At 37.6% G+C, this 7,784-nt stretch overlaps 1 non-coding gene across 1 annotated transcript; it reads right to left on the bottom strand.

Moving 5' to 3' along the window:
* Window positions 1-7,421: 7,421 nt before the first annotated feature.
* Window positions 7,422-7,529, bottom strand: LOC112781799 (small nucleolar RNA R71). The gene has a single exon (XR_003192557.1). It is a non-coding gene; the product is annotated as a small nucleolar RNA R71 (small nucleolar RNA).
* Between the last annotated feature and the right edge of the window lie 255 nt (window positions 7,530-7,784).

Genomic DNA, 7,784 nt, shown 5'->3' on the forward strand with positions numbered 1-7,784 from the left:
CTCTATAAAGATTCCCGAGAGTTTGTACGTAATTGTGACAGTTGCCAAAGAGCTGGTAACCTGCCTCATGGTTACGCCATGCCTCAACAAGGGATCTTGGAAATAGAGTTGTTTGATGTATGGGGAATTGACTTCATGGGACCTTTTCCACCATCATACTCAAACACTTATATTCTGGTGGCAGTTGACTATGTATCAAAATGGGTTGAGGCTATCGCCACACCCTCCAATGATACTAAAACAGTGCTGAAATTCCTCCAGAAACATATCTTTAGCAGGTTTGGTGTCCCTAGAGTGTTAATCAGCGATGGGGGCACTCACTTCTGCAATAAACAGCTTTACTCTGCCATGGTTCGGTATGGAATTCGCCACAAAGTGGCCACTCCATATCATCCACAAACCAACGGGCAAGCTGAAGTCTCTAACAGAGAATTAAAGAGAATCCTGGAACGGACAGTAAATACCCGTAGAAAGGATTGGGCAAGGAGCTTGGATGATGCTCTGTGGGCTTACAGAACAACATTCAAGACCCCTATAGGGACCTCTCCATACCAACTTGTGTATGGTAAGGCATGTCACCTGCCCGTGGAACTGGAACATAAAGCTTATTGGGCAACCAGATTCCTAAACTTAGATGCCAAATTAGCAGGAGAAAAACGATTGCTCCAGCTAAATGAGCTAGAGGAATTCAGATTCACAGCTTTCGAAAATGCCAAGCTTTATAAAGAAAAATAAAAAAAATGGCATGACAGAAAGCTGTCATCTAGAATCTTTGAACCAGGACAGAAGGTCCTGTTGTTTAACTCTAGACTCAGGCTATTCCCCGGGAAACTGAAATCCCGGTGGAGGGGACCATACGTGATTACAAGTGTGTCACCATATGGTTACGTGGAGCTTCAAGATATTGATTCTGATAAGAAGTTCATTGTCAATGGACAGAGAATCAAGCATTATCTTGAAGGCAACACTGAGCAAGAATGCTCAAGGCTGAAGCTAGATTAAGAGCTCAGCAAGGTCCAGCTAAAGACAATAAAGAAGCGCTTGCTGGGAGGCAACCCAGCCATGGGGCAACAATCCTCTAAGCATTTTGCCCTATTTTTATTTTTATTTGTTTATATAAAGTTCACTGACACTAAGGTAAAGAATCATTTGCATAAGTTTACAGGGTTACAGAAGGAATCTACACACAAAACAGAGATAGGGAGCTTACTGGCAAGAAAACGCCAGTGAAGGCCATTTTGGGCGTTCAGCGCCCAAAATGGGCATCCAGTGGGCGCTGAACGCCAGTAAGGATAGCTATCTGGCGTTCAACGCCAGAAAAGGGCAACAACTGGGCGTTGAACGCCCAGGAGAGCAGCACTTGGGCGTTGAACGCCCAAAACAGGCAGTGTTTGGGCGTTCAAACGCCAGGATGGTGGGGAGGAGCTCTCCTTCTACCCATCTCCTTCTTTTTCTTTTGCTTGAGGACAAGCAAAGCTCTAAGTTTGGTGTGCTTATCCGTGATCACTAAGATCATGGCCCCTAAAGGAAAACAACCCACTCCAAGAGGAGCAAGGGCGTGATTTAAAGGAACTGAAGCGCCAGAAATTCTCTCTTGAAGGACCAAGCACCTCACAGACTAGAGGAACATCCACTTCCCAAACCTCAAGGTTGTTGAGTTCTAATCTTAGCCTTAACTCTGTGATAACTGTTCTTATTTTAATTTTACCTTAGGAGTCATATAGTAGTAATTAGTATCTATTTTGATTTTATCTCCAATTAAGCTATAGTTTATTTTTCTCATCATCAGCAAACATGAATAAAGTAGTAGATCTTTTGAATAAGAAGCAATAAAATTTCGAGTTTTAATAAGAGAAATTCTAATTAGTTAAATGTGGTGGCAATGCTTTCTGTCTTCTGAATGAATGCTTGAACAGTGCATATATCTTTTGAATTTGTTGTTTAAGACTGTTAAATATGTTGGCTCTTGAAAGAATGATGAACATGAGACATGTTATTGAGAATCTGAAAAATCATAAAAATGATTCTTGAAGCAAGAAAAAGCAGCAAAGAACAAAGCTTGCAGAAAAAAAAAAAAAAGAGAAAGAAAAAAAGAGAAAGCAAGCAGAAAAAGCCAAAGCTCTTAAAACCAAAAGGCAAGAGCAAAAAGCCAAAGCCCTTAAAACCAAAAGGCAAGGGTAATAAAAAGGATCCCAAGGCTTTGAGCATCAGTGGATAGGAGGGCCTAAAGGACTGAAATCCTGGTCTAAGCGGCTAAACCAAGCTGTCCCTAACCATGCGCTTGTGGCGTGCAGGTGTCAAGTGAAAACTTGAGACTGAGGGTTAAAGTCAAGGTCCAAAGCAAAAAGAAGAGTGTGCTTAAGAACTCTGGACACCTCTAATTAGGGACTTTAGCAAAGCTGAGTCACAATCTGAAAAGGTTCACCCAGTTATGTGTCTGTGGCATTTATGTATCCGGTAGTAATACTGGAAAACAAAGTGCTTAGGGCCACGGCCAAGACTCATAAAGAAGCTGTGTTCAAGAATCATCACATTGAACTAAGAGAATCAATAACACTATCTGAATTCTGAGTTCCTATAGATGCCAATCACTCTGAGCTTCAATGGATAAAGTGAGATGCCAAAACTGTTGAGAAGCAAAAAGCTACTAGTCCCACTCATCTAATTAGAATCTGAGCTTCAATCAAAAACTCTGAGATATTATTGCTTCTCAACCTATTAGTCTTCTATTTTATTTGTCTAGTTGCTTGAGGACAAGCAACAGTTTAAGTTTGGTGTTGTGATGAGCGGATATTTTATACGCTTTTTGGGGATAATTTCATATAGTTTAGAGTATGTTTTAGTTAGTTTTTAGTCTATTTCTAGTAGTTTTTAGGAAAAATTCATATTTCTGGACTTTACTATGAGTTGTGTGTTTTTCTGTAATTTTAGGTATTTTTCTGGCTGAAATTGAAGGAGCTGAGCAAAAATCTGATTCAGGCTGAAAAAGGACTGCTAATGCTGTTGGATTCTGACCTCCCTGCACTCAAATTGGAATTTCTGGAGCTACAGAACTCGAAATGGCATGCTTCCAATTGCATTGGAAAGTAGACATCCAGGGCTTTCCAGCAATATATAATACTCCATACTTTGCACAAGGATAGACGACGTAAACAGGCGTTCAACCCCAGTTCTCTGCCCAATTCTGGCGTCCAGCGCCAGAAAAGGATCAAAAACTGGAGTTGAACGCCCAAACTGGCATAAAAACTGGCGTTCAACTCCACAAATGGCCTCTGCACGTGACTCACTCAAATCTCAGCCCCAACACACACCAAGTGGGCCCCAGAAGTGGACCTCTGCATCATCCATCATAGTCCACTCATATTTTGTAACCCTAGGCTACTAGTTTAGTATTTAAACAACTTTTAGAGACTTATTTTGTATCTCATGACATTTTCAGATCTAAACTTTGTATTCTCTGACGGCATGAGTCTCTAAACCCCATTGTTGGGGGTGAGGAGCTCTGCTGTGTCTCGATGAATTAATGCAAGTATTCCTGTTTTCCATTCAAACACGCTTGTTCCTATCTAAGATGTTCATTCGCGCTTAACTGTGATGAAGGTGATGATCTGTGACATTCATCACCTTCCTCAAACCATGAACGTGTGCCTGACAATCACCTCCGTTCTATATCCGATTGAATGAGTATCTCTTAGATTCTTTAATCAGAATCTCCGTGGTATAAGCTAGAACTGATAGCAGCATTCATGAGAATCCGGAAAGTCTAAACCTTGTCTGTGGTATTCCGAGTAGGATTCAAGGATTGAATGACTGTGACGAGCTTCAAACTCCTGAAGGCTGGGCGTTAGTGACAGATGCAAAAGGATAGTAAATCCTATTCCAACCGGATCGAGAACCAACCGGTGATTAGCCGTGCTGTGACAGAGTGCGTGAGCGTAGTTTTCACTGGAAGGATGGAAGGTAGCCATTGACAACGGTGATCCACCAACACACAGCTTGCCATAGGAGGACATGCGTGCGTGAATCAGAAGACAGAGGAAAGCAAAGATTCAGAAGACAAAGCATCTCCAAAACTCCAACATATTCTCCATTACTACACAACAAGTAACTTTTAATTTATGCTCTACTGGTTATTCATAATTCAACTAATAAACATAATTGACTTCCTGACTAAGATTTACAAGATAACCATAGATTGCTTCAAACCAACAATCTCTGTGGGATTCGACCCTTACTCACGTAAGGTATTACTTGGACGACCCAGTGCACTTGTTGGTTAGTTGTGCGAAGTTGTAAGAGAGTAATGTGAACATTAACATTACAATTTCGTGCACCAGTATTCTGAGTAGGATTCAATGATTGAATGACTTTGACGAGCTTCAAACTCGCGATTGTTGGGCGTTAGTGACAGACGCAAAAGGAGGGTGAATCCTATTCCAGCATGATCGAGAACCGACAGATGAATAGTCGTGCCGTGACAGGGTGCGTGAGCATATTATTCACTGAGAGGAGGGGATGTAGCCACTGACAACGGTGATGCCCTTGCATAAAGCCAGCCATGGAAAGGAGTAAGACTGATTGGATGAAGATAGCAGGAAAGCAGAGGTTCAGAGGAACGAAAGTATCTCCATTCGCTTATCTGAAATTCCTACCAATGATTTACATAAGTACCTCTATCCCTATCTTATTAATTATTATTCGAAAACTCCATTATCAATTTATATCCGCCTGACTGAGATTTACAAGGTGACCATAGCTTGCTTCATACCAACAATCTCCGTGGGATTCGACCCTTACTCACGTAAGGTATTACTTGGACGACCCAGTGCACTTGCTGGTTAGTTGTATCGAAGTTGTGACAATTATGAATTAAGATCAGAGCACCAAGCTTTGGAGCCATTACCAGGATTTGTTCGAGCCTGGAGATCACAATTTCGTGCACCAAGTTTTTGGCGCCGTTGCCGGGGATTGTTCGAGTTTGGACAACTGACGGTTCATCTTGTTGCTCAGATTAGGTAATTTTCTTTTTGTTTTGTTTTAAAAAATTTTTCAAAAATCTTTCAAAATTTTCTCCTTTATTTTCGAAAAAAAAAATTTTAATTAAAAATGTTTTCAAAAATAAATTATTCTATGGCTTCAGAATTTTTAAGAATGAATTCTAGTGTTTCATGAAGCATGTTGAAGCCTGGCTGGCTGTAAAGCCATGTCTCAATTCTTATACTCAAGAGAAGAGCTTCTTTATCTTTCTTAGCCAATTGGCTATTGAATGTAAGGAATGTCAGGCGTGTCATGTCTGAGTTACATACTAAAGCTTGGCTGGCTATTAAGCCATGCCTGACCCTTTGATTGGAGCTTTAGAGCATAAGATTCCTGGAATTCATATTAAAAATTTTGGAATCCTTATTTTTCTTTTTCAAAATAATTTTTCAAAAAAATATAAAATAAAAATCCAAAAAAATTTAGAAAATCACAAAAATAAAAAATATTTCATGTTTCTTGTTTGAGTCTTGAGTCATATCATAAGTTTGGTGTCAATTGCATGTGCATCTTGCATTTTTTGAAAATTTCATGCATTCATGGTGTTCTTCATGATATTCAAGTTGTTCTTGGTAAGTCTTCTTGTTTGATCTTGATGATTTTTTATTTTGTGTCTTTTCATGTTTATCATATGCATTCTTGAATTCTTAGTGCGTAAGCATTAAAGAATTCTAAGTTTGGTGTCTTGCATGTTTTCTTTGCATTAAATTTTTTTCAAAATTGTGTCTATGATGTTCATCTTGACATTCATGGTGTTCTTGGTGTTTATCTTGACATTCATAGCATTCTTGCACACATTCATAGTTTTGATCTAAAATTGCCATGCATTGCATTATTTTTCTTGTTTTTCTCTCTCATCATAAAAATTCAAAAATCAAAAAAATATCTTTCCCTTTTTTTCTCATCAAATTCGAAAATTTGGATTGACTTTTTCAAAAATTTTTAAAATCAAGTTGTTTCTTATGAGTCAAATCAAATTTTCAATTTGAAAATCTTATCTTTTTCAAAATCTTTTTCAAAAAATTCAAATCTTTTTCAAAATTATTAGTTATTTCCGAAAATTCCAAAAATATTTTTCAAAAATCTTTTTCTTATTTTTGTATAAAATTTTCGAAAATAACTAATCAATTAATGTTTTGATTCAAAAATTTCAAGTTTGTTACTTGCTTGTTAAGAAAGATTCAAACTTTGAGTTCTAGAATCATATCTTGTGATTTCTTGTGAATCAAGTCATTAATTGTGATTTTAAAAATCAAATCTTTTTCAAAAACTAATTTCTATCATATCTTTTCAAAAATATCTTCTTATCTTATCTTTTTCAAAAATATCTTTTCAAAATATCTTTTCTAATTTCCTAACTTCTTATCTTTTCAAAATTGGTTTTCAAAGTTTGTTTCAACTAACTAACTAACTTTTTGTTTGTTTCTTAACTTTTTCAAAACCACCTAACTAATTCTCCCTTTCTAATTTTCGAAAATATCTCCCCCTTTTTCAAAAATTTCTTTTTAATTAACTAATTATTTTTATTTTTATTTTCGATTTCAAAAAAAAAAAAATTTTTCGAAAAAAAAAAAATTTACTAAATATTTTTCAAAAACCATTTTTCAAAAATCACTAACTCTTTTTCAAAATAATTTTCGAAAATTATCCCTCCCCCATCCTATTCTATTTATTCATTCATATCCTAACATCTCATCTCACATCTCTTCCATCCGTACAGTTGTGTTTCTTCCTTTACATCACATTCTTTGTCTCCCCCTCTTTTCTTCCACTCACAAAGGGATCCCTATACTGTGGTATAAAGGATCTCTATTATTATTATTATTTTTCTGTGCCTTCTTCTTTGTCATATGAGCAGGAACAAGGATAAGAACATTCTTGTGGAAGCAGATCCAGAACCTGAAAGGACTCTGAAGAGAAAATTAAGAGAAGCTAAAATACAACAATCCAGAGATAACCTTTCAGAAATTGTCGAACAGGAAGAGGAGATGGCAGCCGAAAATAATAATAATGTAAGGAAGATGCTTGGTGACTTTACTGCACCTAATTCCAATTTACATGGAAGAAGCATCTCCATTCCTGCCATTGGAGCAAACAACTTTGAGCTGAAACCTCAATTAGTTTCTCTGATGCAGCAGAACTGCAAGTTTTATGGACTTCCATCTGAAGATCCTTTTCAGTTCTTAACTGAATTCTTGCAGATATGTGATACTATTAAGACTAATGGAGTAGATCCTGAAGTCTACAGGCTCATGCTTTTCCCTTTTGCTGTAAGAGACAGAGCTAGATTATGGTTGGATTCTCAACCCAAAGAAAGCCTGAACTCTTGGGATAAGCTGGTCACGACTTTCTTAGCCAAGTACTTTCCTCCTCAAAAGCTGAGCAAGCTTAGAGCTGATGTTCAAACCTTCAGACAGAAAGAAGGTGAATCCCTCTATGAAGCTTGGGAAAGATACAAACAGTTGATCAAAAAGTGTCTTTCTGACATGCTTTCAGAATGGACCATCCTGGATATATTCTATGATGGTTTATCTGAGCTATCAAAGATGTCACTGGACACTTCTGCAGGTGGATCCATTCACCTAAAGAAAACGCCTGTAGAAGCTCAAGAACTCATTGACATGGTTGCTAATAACCAGTTCATGTACACTTCTGAAAGGAATCCTGTGAGTAATGGGACGCCTATGAAGAAGGGAGTTCTTGAAGTTGATACTCTGAATGCCATATTGGCTCAGAACAAAATATTG

The sequence above is a fragment of the Arachis hypogaea genome, chromosome 19, assembly GCF_003086295.3.
Source record: "Arachis hypogaea cultivar Tifrunner chromosome 19, arahy.Tifrunner.gnm2.J5K5, whole genome shotgun sequence".
NCBI lineage: Eukaryota > Viridiplantae > Streptophyta > Magnoliopsida > Fabales > Fabaceae > Arachis > Arachis hypogaea.